Source organism: Silene latifolia, chromosome 7 (genome assembly GCF_048544455.1).
Source record: "Silene latifolia isolate original U9 population chromosome 7, ASM4854445v1, whole genome shotgun sequence".
Lineage (NCBI taxonomy): Eukaryota > Viridiplantae > Streptophyta > Magnoliopsida > Caryophyllales > Caryophyllaceae > Silene > Silene latifolia.
In genome coordinates this window covers 52,183,665-52,201,344 of record NC_133532.1, presented here as the reverse complement: position 1 = coordinate 52,201,344, position 17,680 = coordinate 52,183,665, and positions in this window count along the sequence as shown.

The window sequence follows — 17,680 nt, the reverse complement described above, 5'->3', positions numbered from 1 at the left end:
TGAGTGATGGTAGGTTGGTATTGAGGTTCATGATGGTGTAGGGATATGTCAAAGAGGCCTCGAATGAGGCCAAAGGAATCCTCTTGAGCTTGGGCGTCGTGGTAGGAATCTTCAAGGTATTGGTGGTGCCTTTCATTTTGCACCCCAAATTGTCGACTCACTTGTTCTCGCCACGCATTTGGCTTTGCCACATAGCTTGGTTCTCCGCCCAAAGCTTGGCGTGTTGTTGTTGCCAAGCATGAGACTCCTCTTGCCTTTTAACTATCCCTTCAAGCATCCTTCTTTGAGCCAATTCGGCCTCATCCCCCAACATTTTGTGCTCCTCAAAGGCATTTTGGAATTGTTCCAAGCTCTCCAACCTTGGCACATATTGTTGTTGCCAAGTATGGGAGTTTTAAACCCTCCCACTTATTCTTTCCAAGGTTCCCCGGGTATCTTCAAAGTATTTGAACATTTGATGTTGCCAAGGTTCCATGGTGGGAGTTGAGGAACACCCGGCGTCATGCATAGGGGTGTCTTGAGTTTATTGGTAGATGAAGGAATGTGGCGGGTATCATGAAATCCCCCCTCAATAATATCAACCTCTTGTTCCTCCATTTGTTGGGCATTACAGGATGGCTCTACGGCTCTTCTCTTTCGCACTTTTGTGGTGGTGGGTTGGGTAAATTTCCCTCGGCGGGGAAATAGAAGTCTCGGTCTCTCAACCCACTTGGAAGAGGGGCATTCATTGGTAATATCATGTGTTGTACATCTCCCTCTCCCAACCAATAACAACTTCATGGGAGAGTGTCCAAGACTTTGATCATGTGGGTATCAACAAACCCCGCTTCATTATATAAATTGTTGCCCACACTATAGGTTGGTCTTCGGGAATGTTACCAACCAAACTAGCCACAAAGAGGGTGACTAATCCCCCACAATTTATGCTCCCCTTTTTCTCTTTATGCTTAGCCGCACTCACCACAAAGAGCTTTGCCCAATGCGGTACCCCCTCCCCCTCGGGTAATATCGCCCATATGCACTCTCGCACACCATCATTGAGTTTTGTTGGCTCCCCCATGGAAAAGAAGAAACAAGCTATATCTGGGTAAGTATTCGGATGGGGGGTTGGTGATTGCGGAGGTTTTGTCATTGTTGGTTGGATGAGGCTTCCCCGTGAGGCCAACCCATACATCATTCAACGCCGTTCCTTGTGGGTTAATGGGGGAGGGTGGTCTAGTGACTCTCAAGATTTCCCTCACCCTTTCTAAAGTGAGAGAATGCCACACTTTACACAACAGAAAATTTACCCTTGCACTCTCCTTTTCCCCCGTGACATGTAAAGTAGCTAGGAATTCCAAAGTGTAGGCGGCGTAAGTGTTTAGTTGGAGGTTCATGTATCACTCAAGCCCCACCTTGGTTAGGAAAGAAAGTTTTTGGTCGTAAATTCTCATGTCCCTCAATGTCCTGGGGTGAAGAAATTTGGATATATGTAAAGGATTGCTCTTAAGAGCTTTGAAGAAGTTTTTGGAATGTGTGGGCAACCCCTCATCCCCATGAAAAGGATTGGGTGGGGGTGGTGGTGCATTGGAGGATTCACCTCTCTTCTTTGATTTCCCTTTTCCAATTTCGGAAACCATTTTTCTTTTCCAACAAAAGGTTTAAAAGATACTTAAAACAACCAAAAACTGAAAAATTTTCTAAGGGGCAATTCAACAAACACCTTATGTGCACTAGCAAAAACTTGATTGTTTAAGGTGTTTTTGTCGAATTGTTCCTTCCCTAACAGAAAATCTTTGCCAACAATCCAAAATAATCAACAAAAGCAAGAATATTAACCCAACTAACTAATGTAAATCGGATTAAATTAATTTGAAACAAAGAAAGTAGAGGAAAGTTGTTATACCTTCCCGGAACTTCTCAAACTTGCTTGAATAATGATGGATGTTGCGTAAAAACCCCCTAGTGACCCGTAAATCCACTTGTAGAAGCTTCAAATTTACACGGAAAAATTTAGGGTTCTTGGGAAATTTGGGGATTTTGTCAGAAATTTGGTGTTCTAATGGTTTTTTTGATGGCAAAATTGACTTTTGGGAAGAATTTGGTGAAAAGATTTGAAGTTTGTTGATGATATGTGGTGATTTGATGGGTTTTTGAGTGTTTGAGAGGAAGGGTTTGGGGTTTGCTCGAAAAAAAGAAGGAGTTTGAATGATGAATATTGACGGGATAAGGAAGGATAAGGGAACGAGATTTCAGACCTACGCAGGCTGTGCAGGCTGCACAAAATTTAGTCTTTCCAGCGCAATCGGGCGCAGCTGCGCTGCACCTTTGTGTATGATGCGCTCCAGCTCGCACTTTTGCTCTTTGTTCTTTTAATTCCCAATTTCCATACTTAGCCAAATTTGGCTCTTTTTCCCTTGTTCCCCTTTCTTGGCTTCTTCAAATGAACTTGTACATTAAACCCGGCTCTCATCTCCTCTTGGGCACGCCTTCCAAGAGGGTTTTTGCAAATCACTACATCCTTCAACAAACCTCAAGTGCTTCTTAAATTTCATTGCAAATTAAATTATTTAACACGAAATTAACATGCAATGAACTAAATGAAGGTAATGAACTACACTAAGAAAACAATTAAATTGAGATAGAATATTTACAAATTTGCCGTTATTTAATGTCGATGGCTCGACATAATGCTTCTTGAGGATTAGTCTTTGTAGGCGGGATCCGCCAATCGAATCTCTTCTCCTTCTTCAAGGCCTTCCATCCCTTCATGGTAGACTTTGATTCGTTGTCCATTAACTTTGATCAACTTTCCCGAGTTGGGAGTCTCTACATCCACCGCCCCATGTAGATGTACCTTCTTCACAATGTAAGGACTGAACCACCGGGATCGCAAGTTGCCCGGAAAAAGTTTGAACCGATTTTGGAACACAAGGACCTTGTCTCCTTCCTTAAAGCTTCTTCGAGATATTATCTTTCATGCCATATCCGGGCTTTTTCCTTGTAGATCGTGGCGTTGTCATAGGAGTCTAACCGGATTTCCTCCATTTCTTGAATTTGCAACTTCCGGTGCAACCCCGCTTCATCCACACATTGATTGAAAGATTTGATAGCCCAATAGGCTTTATGCTCAACTTCCACCGGGAGGTGGCATGTCTTCCCATATATGAGACGATAGGGAGACATGCCAATAGGAGTCTTATACGCCGTGCGGTATGCCCATAATGCATCATCCAACCGCTTGCTCCAATCCTTCCGGTACGGGTTCACCGTTTTATCAAGGATCCCTTAAATCTCACGATTGGACATTTCCGCTTGCCCGTTGGTTTAAGGGTGATAAGCGGTGGAGACCTTATGAAGGACTCCATATTTTCTTCAACAATCCTTGAATAACCCGGTTGCAAAAATGCGTCCCCCTATCACTTATGATAGCCTTAGGGAAACCAAATCTTGAGAAGATAACGCTTTGAATAAAGCTAGACACGGTCTTGGAATCATCAACTCTTGTGGGGATTGCCTCCACCCACTTGGAGACATAGTCAACCGCAAGCAAGATGTAAAGGAACCCGCTTGAATTCGGATAGGGACCCATGAAGTCGATCCCCCACACATCAAATACTGTTTGGAATATGTGTCCTCCGACAATAATGCGATCACAACTGTCGATCATGATGATCACATGTTTAAGTCTCATTTTAAGAATACATGTGGGAAGTATTTTTACAGTCAACTAGTCCACACATATCGGTAATGATTGGCTGACTAGAGTTTGACATTACTTTCGTGCGACGGTGGTGATCAGTTGATCCCCTTAGGTCATACCTAAAGGGTAACACTCTGAATTGATTATTTATTTGATTGTATGACGATACGGGTTAATTAAATTACTTAAAATTGACGGACGATTTTGGAAGTAATATTTACGTATCTCATTATAATTTGATTAAATAATATACGGTCTAAGTAAACGAATTGTTTTATTACTTAGATGAAATTATTGTTTACGGAAACAATTAAAAGGAATGAATTGATTATTATAAATACAGAATGTTGTAATTTATGACTCGGGATCCCATTACGGTACAAGTAATTATGAATTACTAAGTAAACTTTATAAGTGACATATTTTATTAATATGTTGATTTTTAATTGTTAAAAATACATTAAATATACCTAATGTCATGAAACATGTTACATGTGACAAATTGACAAAATAATGTGTAAAATGGTTTTTCCATTTTACACTATATGTGCCGAAAATAAGGAGGGAGTATTAGGCTTATTTGTGTTAATTATGTTTAAGTGGAAGGCATAATCATAAGACCTAATACATAGCCTTACATGCCTATAATTATTGGGAAGAATTGAAGCTCATGCATTGGCCATTCCCACCCCCTCCTACCCGGTTTTCCTTGTGCAATACCAAGGGTTTTTGCTTTTTATTTTTCCTAATATACACTACATGCATTCTAGTGTATATTCATTCATTCTAACACATCTAAAATATAGAGTTTTAGAGAGATAAATTACTCCATCTTCTCCCTTCTCTTAACCGAAAAATAGGAGACCAAAACAATAATTTTAGGTCAATTTTTAGTTAAATTAATATTGTTCTAGTATTAATAATATTAATTTTTAAGAGGTTATCTTGGGTATTATTCCTTGGGAGGGATTCTAAACTTGAATCCTTTGTTCATCCAATTTTATGAGAGCTCAAGAACAAGTGAGTAGGAGAACTCATTTGTGCCCAATAATCCGAAATTTCTATTGTAAGAATGACGATTTCTTCTTTATCTTTATTCATGTTTGCATGCATAAGATCCAATTTAATTTTATGAGTAAATTAATTAAAACATATATGAAGATATTGAGTGCAATGAGTACAATGAGATATAGATTCCTAACAAGCGGTATCAAGAGCCTTAGGTTGTTTGCATGCAAATCGATTATAGTTTTTCCGAGTTATACGATTAACATATAAAACTTATAAATTTGTGTTTATTATGATATATCACAAAATCAATTATGCATGTTAAAGTTTCTGTTCCTAAAATGTATTTAGGATATTTTGGTTAATTTATGGATTTTTATTGTTCATTTTATATTATAATGGCATTAAAATGTGATTTTATGAAAAAAAATGTCATTTTTGGAATAAAATTAGCTAAACTTCGTTTTTTCCAGTGGTTTTTGGATATGTTTTCACATATATTAGATTTAGATGACCTGTAAATTTTCAGAATTTTATGAGTTTTATGCTCGAAATATGGATTTTTCATGATAAACATCGAATTTAAATGAAAAATAGGTTAATATGAGTAATATTTCGAATCTGGTCATAGAAATTTAGTATGTTGTCACATGCAATTTTACAAGATGTGTGTAAAATAATTGGCTATAATGAAGTCTTTATGCATGATTTATGAATTTTTGATGAAAAATAACATAAATAGTGACTTTAATTAGTAAAAATTGCTAAAACATACTTCATGACTAAAGAAAAACGTCACATGTTGCATTTTATCACCTATTTCAGATCTAAAATTGAAAAGTTGATAAAAATAAATTTTCTCATATTTTTATGGTTTTAATTGATAAATCCGATAAACCGCAACATTGTTTTTCTCGATAAATTTTGAACTTTTTAACCTAAGTTTTTGAACATTATGAGTGTCATGGTATTTTTTCAGAATGTTCATGAGTTTAAAATTTCAAATTTTGAATTTATTTGAAATTTTTATGATTTATTTGAAGTTTATGGCATTTTATTGTAATTTTAAGTCCTTTTATGAACAATATTAAGAAATATAAGTTAATTATTGTCAAATGTTATTGGAGACTAATTTTGAGTCCTAAGTTAGTTAGGGTAATTAACTTGTACATAAATATGAATTTATGTAATTATAGTATTATAAAGGGTTAAATCACGCAAATCCGTAAAAACCGATTAATATACGATATTGGCTCCTTAAAGGCGATTTAGCATAAAATTGGGCATGTTCATACATATTATAATGCTGCATTTTATTTATGATTGTCATAATTTTATTTTATGTAATTTTCGAATTATGTAATTTTCTTAGTATGGCCTTAGTTTTTAATTGGTATTGCCCGAAATGTATGGGAATATCGATTCGGTTGTAATTTATTGTGATCTTGTATGACCGTTTTGTAATTTAATAGATTTATTTTTATTTTAATCACAAATGTATAATAGGAAATTATGTAATTTGTTATGTAATTTATTTATTCCGGAGATCCTTGAAGACGATGTCACTCAAGAAGGCGATCCATTAAAGACGGTGTTACCTCGAGATGCGTGCCAAATCCGAAGTTCAAGGGACCAATGGAGTTGGTTTCCGAATCTGTAATAGTTTATTAGATTTACTATTTTTTAGGAAGGCCATACTAGGATTTAATTTATGCTTTGCATTTTATTTATATGTTGTATGCATCGCTAAATCGCCATAATTAAAACATGCATTATCATTTGATCGAGTATTTCGACCGTGTCAATTACCATTATCGTAGTTCACCGCTTTAGCTCACTTAAAACGTGATAGATAATAAATTGACATGACCTCTCGCTAAAATAAACAACTGAGACATAGCCTTACCAAAAAGTAGAAACCACGAAAACCTATTTCGTGAGGGAGTGCACTCGGCTTTACCGGGGTACAAACCTTGTTACGTAGGGGAAGTGGGTGATAAATGTCTACCCACCGAATTTATAAAGATGAGGGTTGTTTTCGGCTTTACTGATGCCCAAGTTGATGTAAATTTGGATCATGGACACATTTATTCGAAATTTGAGTTGAACTCAACGAAAGTATTCTCGACGGTTCCCGGATGTGTTTCGGGTTAAAGATAAATATTAATGTAATTTTATCGACCAAGAGTTCTAAAAGTATAATCGATTAAAACATTAATCCACCGAGTTATATTGATAAGGGTTGTTTTCGCCTTTACCGATGCCTGAGTTAATATGAATTTGGGTCTTGGAATCATTTATCAAAGTTGGGTAGAGGTCACTAGATAAATACAATAAAACTTGTTTAAATTAAATTTTTACGAGTGTTATTATTATTTTGAAAACGACATATGTTTTATTCCTTCAATTTTCGTTTTGTAGATCGCATCTATTTCTCATAACAAATGGCCACTCCCAACATCAACGCCACACCTCTCACTAATACTTCATGGCTCCGATCCTTCATGGATCGTTGTAAACTTGAAAAGAATGGGTCAAATTTCTCCGATTGGGATGCCCAACTCAAATTAGCCGCCCAAGGTGACGACAAGCTTCGTTACCTCACCGAGGCCTCTCCACCCGAACCTAATGCTAGGTCGAGTGCCGCTACTAGGGAAGCAGATGAGGCTTACCACAAGGAGTCCGCCGCAATAAAAAATGTGTTGATTTTTGCTATGGAGGCGGATCTCCAAAGGATAGCCTTTAAAATGGGCACCGCTAATGAAATCTATTCCAAGCTTGTGACAATGTTTTCACAAACTCCGAGGATCGTCCAATATGAGGCGGCCGCGGCATTCTTTGATCTCGACTTTAAAGAGGGCCAAAAGGTTAGCCCTCATGTTCTTAAATTAATGGAGCTAGTCGAGACTTTGAAGATGTTGGAGCTGTGTCCTCCAGTTAGTGCGGATAACGTCATTGCACATACACTTGTACGGACAAGTGGGAGCTTGTTGGGGCTGGTGTCCTTAACAGTTAGTGCAAGGACTTATAAATCTCTAAAAGGATCAAAGGGCATACTTTTGGTATTATTATCAGTTGATCCACGTTTATCAATAACGGTTGGCTTGCTAGATAAGTTTGACGTTATTGTCATACAGATGGCGGTGATCAACTGGTCCCTAAAAGTCACACCTATAGGATACGTTTGAGAGATGTGACAAGATGAAAATACAGATCATGTAGATGCCAATTTTGACTAACCAGTTAGTCCGAGTTATTTGACTAGTAATTAGTCAAAATGTGATGTTGAGATATTATATTTAATACGGATTAAATAAAATGGACTAAGGCGAATTAAACAGTTAATTCGTAAATTAAATATAAACGATTATATTTAATTAATGTATATTGAATAAATTATACAATATCGTCTTTGTCGGACATGTATTAATAATTCAACTAACCCGTGTTATTAGTTGATATTTTAATAGCCGATAACCGATGACGATTTATGATGAAAATCGCGTCATATACATTTTAGCGGAATTGGTCGGACTACGAGTTAAAAGAAGGAGGAAGTGAAAGCCCACTCCCTCCCCTAGGCTCTCGGTTTGGCCGAACCAAACAAAAGGAGAGACTCCCTCTCCTTTTGACCTAGACAATTTCATTTCTACAGAAATTAGGTTTTGAGAACATTTTTTCTCTGAAACCTAGATCTCACATCTAAGCAAAAACTCAAAAAATAATCCTCTCAATATTGCAAGGCAATTAGAGGATTCATTCTAGCACAAGGGCATTTCTCGGACAATCTTGGGTGCAACAATTAGGAGGAGATCTACTTTGGTCTCTCATTGCCAAATTGCACTAGGACCGGAGGTTATTACTTAATCTTTATCGTTTCATTATGTTTTTCGTTTTATGACTATTAATCACGTATAAAATTTACGTTATAATCCTTAATTTTAAAGGGTCTTATACGGATATTACCCTTCAAGTGGTATCAGAGCGAGGCCACGTAAATTTTCATTGTGATTTTTCATAAAACGATTTTGAAACGGTTGTTTTTGTCTCGAAAACCGTGCCATGTATACACGGCTGTTGCGTTTTTTTTTTGAAACCGTGACATGTTTTACACGGTTGATTCATCTTGTTTTCGTTTTGTTATTTTGCATATTGTTATTTTATACGGAAATTATAGCAATATGTTAAATTTTGACAATTTTTGATTTGATTTTATGCGTTTTTGATCAAATTGAAATTGGTTTTGTGTTGACAAACTGTTTTCACAAGGGTTTTAAGTTTTCAGAACTTGTTTGGTCTCGATCGAGTGGATTTCTACTCGATCGAGAGCTTTTTCTGTCTTGATTTTGCTCGATCGAGTCCTTACTGTACTCGATCGACCTCTGTTTAAAACCCCACTGCTCGATCGAGAAGTCCTCGTACTCGATCGAGCAGATTTGCTGATAAAAGCCCTCGATCGACCTCGATCTTGTCGATCGAGTACTTTCTCGATTAGCATATCTCTCGATCGACTAGCGATTCGATCGATCGAGCCCTTTTGTTCCTCGATCGAGCACTTTTGTCCCTGGATCGAGGGATTTTTGTTCAGCGACTTTGAAAATTTATTCTTTTTGTTTTAAATTTTCTTTTGGCCTTAATATGTACTTTATACGGATATTGTACACTCGCTATGATTGTGAAACGGTTCACACACGTACCTTTGAGTTATTTTAAAGCGAATTTAAAGTAACGGTTTGTAATAGATTAAAATAAACTGATAGAAGCGGTTTTATCACATAAATTTTAATCGTTAAAAAGGTGGTTTGGATAAATTTAACATAATTACGGAATTATGTCACGAATAAATTTGTTTTAGTTGATACATTTTCTTTTATCGTTATTTTGAATGCCGTGAATGCTTTATATTACATATTTATTTATTTTACAAACAGTTGTAACTTAGTGTGGCCTTAGTAGAACGTGTTACCGTAATGATGGAACACGGTCTTGATTATATTTTGAGATCTCGTATCTCCCTTTTATTTCTTTTAATTACAGTTTTTATTTAGAATGTAAATAGGTTTATATTTTGTAAATTTTAATTGTAATTTTAAGAAGACTAAAGAAGGAGACCGGATGCTCACTCCCGCTACATGGACAAAGATGGAACATCAAGACAAGCTTTTCGGGTCCAACGGTGGATTCCAAAGTTGAATTATGTTCTTTTTACTAGGATAGGCCACACTAGGAATTTTTATTTACGTATTGCATTCATTTATTTATTTTATCGTAACGATAGTATGCATCATGTTCCGCCTAAAACCAAACCACCTAATTATTGCATGAAAACTGACACATATAGAGGTCACGAGTTAGTTTTCTTTGACATTCATATGTCACACGATTTAAGCCATCATCTAAATTAATTCATTCACGCAGTTGCTAGTTATTCGTTCACTTAAAATGAATTAAAACTTAGTTGATGGGATCTTCCTCGTATAAACAAAAATTGAGAATAGTCTTTATAGGTCAAACTCCAATGAGTCCCTTCTTCGTCGGTAGGCATAATATGACCCCTTCTACGTCGGGTAAGTTGGAACCGATTGACCTATTTTATCTCAACACTATGGTCACTCGTACGATCCTGTGATTATGGTGGACTATAGATAGGATTTCCAGAAATCTATCGACCAAGAGTTTTTACGGAAGAACTAGCTAAACAGTTGGCTTATCAATTTACGGAAATTGAGTCTTGGGATCACTTGTATTATTCTTGAGGGAGATCAATTATACAAGTGCAATGAGTCTACACGATTAAAATGAATTTTAATAGACTTAAATCACCTCGATGAGTTGCTTATTTCGTTTTTGTTTTTCTTTCTTTTTCAGTGTAGATCACGATAATTTAAACTGCTAATAACATAATGGCTGGTCATTTGAACGACCCAATGCCAAGTGCCACATTGGACCGTGAGTCCTGGCTTCGGATCTTCATGAATCAGATGAATCAGTCTACTCGACTGAAGAATGATGGATCAAACTTCGCGGATCGGGAGGCAAAGATTACGGAATGCCGCTGCCGCGACGGAAGCTCAAATTCCGCTTGAGCCCATGCCGTCGAACCCAGGCCCCACGGCTGGAATTAACGAGATCGACAAGTATAACGATTTCGCCTTGGAAGCGGGTGCGATTAAAAACGTACTCATTTTTGCAATGTTACCCAATTTGCAGAAACGCTTCATAGCCCAAGGTGCAAACAAGATTTTCACCACGCTCACCAAGGAATTCTCGAAAGCACCGAGAATCGTGACCTATGAGCATACCACTCGCTTCTTTGATGCGAGACTCCAGAAGGGCCAACCGGTTAGCCCACACATTCTCAGCATGATTGAGAATGTCGAGAAGCTGGAGACGCTTGATTGTAAGATCAGCGAGAACATTGTTATTGACCGCATGCTTCACTCACTCCACGATGGTTTTTCGCAATTTAGAGCGAATTACTATATGAATGATTTGAAGAAAAGTCCCCACGAACTGCACTCCCTTCTCGTACAGACCGAGAAGGACATGAAGTTCAGTGGGAGCATGAAACAGGAGGTTCTCGTTGTGTAAAACAAGGGCAAGGGTAAGGGCAAAGTTCAGCCAGGCCTAGCAGTAGGTAAACCGAAGTTCAAGAAGTCGGGTTCAGGTAAGAGTGGGCTTGGTGAGTCGAGCACCTCATCAGGCACGACAAAGAGCAAGAATGAAAACATGGAATGCCATCATTGCCACAAGACTGGGCATTGGAGGCGTACATGTCCTGTTTATCATGAGGACTTAAAGGCAGGTCGTGTTAAACCTGTTGGTATGTCTTCTTCTTCTACTTTTATTCATATGATTGAGATTAACCACGCAAGTTACGGAACTTGGGTACTTGATCCTGGTTGTGGTTCTCATCTGTGTAATCATGTGCGGGGCTCGAAACATCGAACCCCTCGTAAAGGGTGAGGTGGACTGCGTGTTGGGAATGGAGCAAGAGTGGTGCCATCTCAAAGGGGACATATGTGATCCAGCTTCCTAGCGGATTTGAGTTGTCATTATATGACTGCTATTATGTACCCAGTCTTTCGAAAAACATTATTTCAGTTTCTGCACTTGACAAACTTGGTTTTTCATTTGTAATAGAGAATAATACTTGCATTTTCTCTTTACACGATATGATGGCAAGGCAGTCTCCATGAACGGAATTTATGTTTTAGATCAGACCACCGAAATATTACACGTAATGAATAAAAAGTTAAAGGTTGGTGACAAAGATCAAACGTATCTATGGCACTGCCGTATGGGACACATTAATGAGAAACGCGTAAAACAGCTCATCAAGAATGGAGCTATCTCGGCCTTTGATTTTCAATCATTTGGCACGTGTGAATCATGTCTCATCGGTAAGATGACTCGGATTTCCTTCAAAGGTGTTGGAATGCGCGCTGCTGACCTATTAGGACTCATACACACGGATGTATGTGGTCCTATGTCAATCACCGCACGAGAAGGCTATAGGTATTTCATCACTTTCACGGACGATTTAAGTAGATATGGCTATGTCTACTTAATGAAGCACAAAAGTGAATCCTTTGAGAAATTCAAGGAATACCAGAATAGGGTACAGAACCTATTGGGTAGAAAGATTAAAACACTATGTTCAGATCGTGGTGGCGAGTATCTTTCTCACGAGTTTGATCAACACCTTAAAGACTGTGGGATTGCCTTACAGTTAACTCCACCTGGAACACCTCAGTTGAATGGTGTATCCGAACGGAGAAATCGAACTCTACTTGATATGGTTCGATCCATGATGAGTCACACGGTATTACCTGATTCATTATGGGGTTATGCTCTTCTGTCAGCTGCTCTAATACTTAACCGAAGTCCGTCTAAAGCTGTTGACAAGACTCCATATGAACTATGGAAGGGAACGGTCCCTAACTTGTCCTTTATACGGGTTTGGGGCTGCGAGGCTTATGTCAAGTGGAGACACGAGGATAAGCTCGGCCCGCGATCGGTCAAGACATACTTTATAGGTTATCCTAAAGGAACACTTGGTCATTACTTCTATTCGCCAACCGAACAACGTGTTTTTGTTGCGGCTAGTGCGACATTCTTAGAGAAGGAATTTCTCGAGAATGCAAAGAGTGATAGAACCTTCGATCTGTCGGAGATTCCAGAACCAAATACCGAGCAACCATTGGAGGAACCAGTTCCTTCAATCCCGGCTGCGGTTAATATTCCTGAGGAACCTAGGAGGTCGGGAAGAGTCTCTATTCCTCCGGACAGATACGTTGGTATGGTCGAGGAACATGACATAGATGACATTCTACTCTTAACGAGTAGTGAACCCGCAACCTATAAAGGTGCCATGACTAGTTCTGACTCAAAGCTATGGCTTGAGGCCATGCAATCCGAAATGGACTCCATGTATGAGAACAACGTGTGGGATCTTGTTGACTTACCTGCTAAGGTTCGTCCCCTTCAATGCAAATGGCTTTACAAGATAAAGCATTCTGTGGAAGGTCAACAAGATATCTATAAAGCACGACTAGTTGCTAAAGGTTTCACCCAAGTGCCAGGTTTGCACTATGATGAGATCTTTGCACCCGTAGTCATCTTTGCGTTCCATTCGGATTATCTTAGCGATCGCCGCTTTTCATGACTATGAAATTTGGCAAATGGATGTGAAAACCGCCTTCTTAAACGGCTTTTTGGAGGAAGAGTTGTACATGGTACAACCCGAAGGTTTCATTGATCCAGAAAATCCTAAGAAAGTGTGCAAGCTTAAGCGTTCCATTTATGGACTTAAGCAAGCATCTCGGAGTTGGAATCATCGCTTCGACCAAGTGATAAAAGAAAATGGATTCATTCGATCGGTCGAGGAACCATGTCAGTATATCAAGTCGAGTGGGAGCAAGATTGTCTTTCTAATATTGTATGTTGACGACATACTCCTGATTGGGAATGACATACCTCTCTTAACTTCGGTGAAAGTATGGTTGAAAAACCATTTCCGGATGAAAGATCTGGGAGAGGCACAAAGAATTTTGGGCATTCGTATCTATCGAGATAGATCACGACGGATGTTATCTCTCAGGAGTCTTACATAGACAAAGTCCTAGAGAGATTCAGCATGACTAACTCCAAAAAGGGGTTTCTTCCTATGGCTCCGGGGGTGCATTTGAGCAAGTCTCGAGGCACCGAGAGACACGAGAAGAGAAAGAGCGCATGACACGGATTCCTTATGCCTCGGCTATAGGATCAATCATGTATGCCATGATATGCACACGTCCGGACGTGGCATATGCGTTGAGTATGACAAGTCGATTCCAACAGCATCCAGGTGAATCACATTGGTGTTTGTCAAGAACATTCTTAAGTACCTACGGAGGACTAAAGATTGGGCATTGACTTATGGAGGCCCTCAAAAGCTATGCGCAACCGGTTCCGCAGATGCTAGCTTCCAAACGGATCGTGATGACTCGAAATCTCGATCCTGGATTCGTTTTTACTCTTAATGGCGCTGCAGATCAGTGGAAGAGTTCCAAACAAACTGTTACAATGCAGAATCTACGATCGAGTCCGAGTACTATGCCGCGTCTGAAGCTACAAAGGAAGCGATATGGATGCGTCAATTCTTACATGGACTATCTGTAGTGCCTAGTTCGAATGACCCGATCACCATCTATTGTGACAATAGAGGTGCCATCTTCCAGGCTAAGGAGCCCAAGTCTAGCAACAAATCTAGGCATGTACAACGGAAAGCTCATCTAATCCGAGATTACGTGGAGCAAAAGGTAGTGATAGAAAAGATTGCTACAGATGATAATATAGCAGATCCTCTCACTAAACCATTACGACAAGATAAGCATGAAGGGCATGTTAATTCCATGGGAATTAAACGTGTTCCGAGTTGTAGTACTCTTTTATGGATTAGATTCATTCTCTTTTGTACTCCATACGACATCATCGTTTTGATATTTATATATTTTGTTTTTCATGTGGAATTTGTACGACAATTTTGAACACCACAAAGTGAACTGAACAAACATTATATTTTTGGTCCTTAATTGCCCACATGAGTGATAACTCGGCAATTATTTTGTGACGTTGGTTGATGGTGGGTTCAACAAGCCATAAGTCAAACGGTTGGTGACCAATCACGAGGCGAGTTATACGGATATCTCGTAGGACACAATTGTGACATCGACGTGGAGTCCTAAATGTTTTATAACATTCGGTGCCAGGTCGTGGATAGGACCTCCATGGTGATCCTAAGAGTCGATTCTTTTGACTATCGACTGTCTCTTGAGACTACGGCAGATTTTGGGTGACTTTGGTTTCTTTCTCACGGTCATCCGTAACAAGGGGCCAAGTAGATTTTTCTCGGGTCATTTCATCTTTGTGCTTAGATCGGAAGGAGTCGAGTTGAAGGAAATATTCAGCCTTTATCGGGTACTCGATATTTCTCAGGGCCACTCGAGGAGTCAGAATCGAAATGCATGGCCATGCTCGGATACGGATTCGTTTTATCAGTTAAGTTACTCTCTAGTCGGGGAAACCACTCTTGATACAGATCGATTGTAAAATACGACCTTTGCGGATCCGGATCTGCAAATTGTTTTACATTGAGTGGGAGAAATTTTAAATGAATATGAGAATCGGTTATCGCACATACACTTGTACGGACAAGTGGGAGTTTGTTGGGGCTGTGTCCTCCAGTTAGTGCGGATAACGTCATTGCACATACACTTGTACGGACAAGTGGGAGCTTGTTGGGGCTGGTGTCCTTAACAGTTAGTGCAAGGACTTATAAATCTCTAAAAGGATCAAAGGGCATACTTTTGGTATTATTATCAGTTGATTCACGTTTATCAATAACGGTTGGCTTGCTAGATAAGTTTGACGTTATTGTCATACAGATGGCGGTGATCAACTGGTCCCTAAAAGTCACATCTATAGGATACGTTTGAGAGATGTGACAGTATGAAAATACAGTCATGTAGATGCCAATTTTGACTAACCAGTTAGTCCGAGTTATTTGACTAGTAATTAGTCAAAATGTGATGTTGAGATATTATATTTAATACGGATTAAATAAAATAGGCTAAGGCGAATTAAACAGTTAATTCGTAAATTAAATATAAACGATTATATTTAATTAATGTATATTGAATAAATTATACAATATCGTCTTTGTCGGACATGTATTAATAATTCAACTAACCCGTGTTATTAGTTGATATTTTAATAGCCGATAACCGATGACGATTTATGATGAAAATTGCGTCATATACATTTTAGCGGAATTGGTCGGACTACGAGTTAAAAGAAGGAGGAAGTGAAAGCCCACTCCCTCCCCTAGGCTCTCGGTTTGGCCGAACCAAACAAAAGGAGAGACTCCCTCTCCTTTTGACCTAGACAATTTCATTTCTACAGAAATTAGGTTTTGAGAACATTTTTTCTCTGAAACCTAGATCTCACATCTAAGCAAAAACTCACAAAATAATCCTCTCAATATTGCAAGGCAATTAGAGGATTCATTCTAGCACAAGGGCATTTCTCGGACAATCTTGGGTGCAACAATTAGGAGGAGATCTACTTTGGTCTCTCATTGCCAAATTGCACTAGGACCGGAGGTTATTACTTAATCTTTATCGTTTCATTATGTTTTTCGTTTTATGACTATTAATCACGTATAAAATTTACGTTATAATCCTTAATTTTAAAGGGTCTTATACGGATATTACCCTTCAGAAGATTCAAAAGGTTAAAATCCCCAAAGAGCTCATTGTAGATAGGATTCTACACTCCTTATCCAAAGTCAAGGCATATGTACAATTCCGGGTGAATTTTAACATGCAAGACAAGGACGTGTCTCTTGAAGAGTTGCACAAGATACTTGTGCAAGCCGAAAGAGACATGGGGTTAAATGTTAACCCACCTAAGGATGTGCTTAACATAAGCACCAAGAGCAAGGGGAAGTTCAAAAAGAATGGGAAGAAGGGTAAGAAGCAAGCTCCCACTTTCACCAAGGCTAAGACTTTTGAAGCTAGCACTTCCAAGATCAAGAAGGGTCCTCTTGACAAATGCCATTATTGTAATGGTGTTGGACATTGGAAAAAGAATTGTTCCAAGTATCTTGGTGACATCAAAGCTGGAAAGAACACTCCAGTAGATAAATGACTATCCTTTCTTTTATGTTTCTAATTCAACTATGGTATTGTGATACAAAGTTGTGATAATGTATCCCCTTTTTATTGTAAATAGGGCCTCCACCAAGCAAGGACAAGGGAAAGGAAAAGCAAGCTTGCGAAATCATCAAGAAGCTAGGAGTAGCTTCCATGAAGCTTGGCTTTTTATTGTCTTATTTTAATTTATGTTTCGGATTTTTAGAAATATTTTGATTTCCGTGTTCGACATGGAAATGTTTGATCCTTTCTAAAACAATTGTTGTATTTTGGATTATGATGGCTTGGTTTGCAACCCAAGTCACCCCTTTTATCGTATTTTCCTTGTTCTAAAAATTCGTCTTTATATGCTTGCTCATAGAAACATATGATCATCCACTTAAAGTGATCTAATAGACAACTATAATGATGGGATTCATTATATGTCCACAAGCTTAAGGCTTGTGTATGATCAATTATAAAGTGATGTTGAGTTGATGAACTCTCTTAAAGGAATGTCAATCACCAAGTACACTTATCAAATCTAAAACAAATAGTCAACCTATGAGATAGTCCTCCTTATACTTCAAAATCATTATTTGTGTCTCATAAGCTATCTTTGAATCTCTAGTGTATTTATTCTAAAGATAGAGTGGGAGAAAAATGAAGACATAAAGAACACAAAGCAAATTTGTATACTTGAGTAAATGAGATCTACGAAAGGAAGAATGATTTGTATACCTATATAGATAGTGTGGTCTCATATAGATGAGATCTACATGACAAAAGGGACCAAGTGAAGTAATCAAAAGAA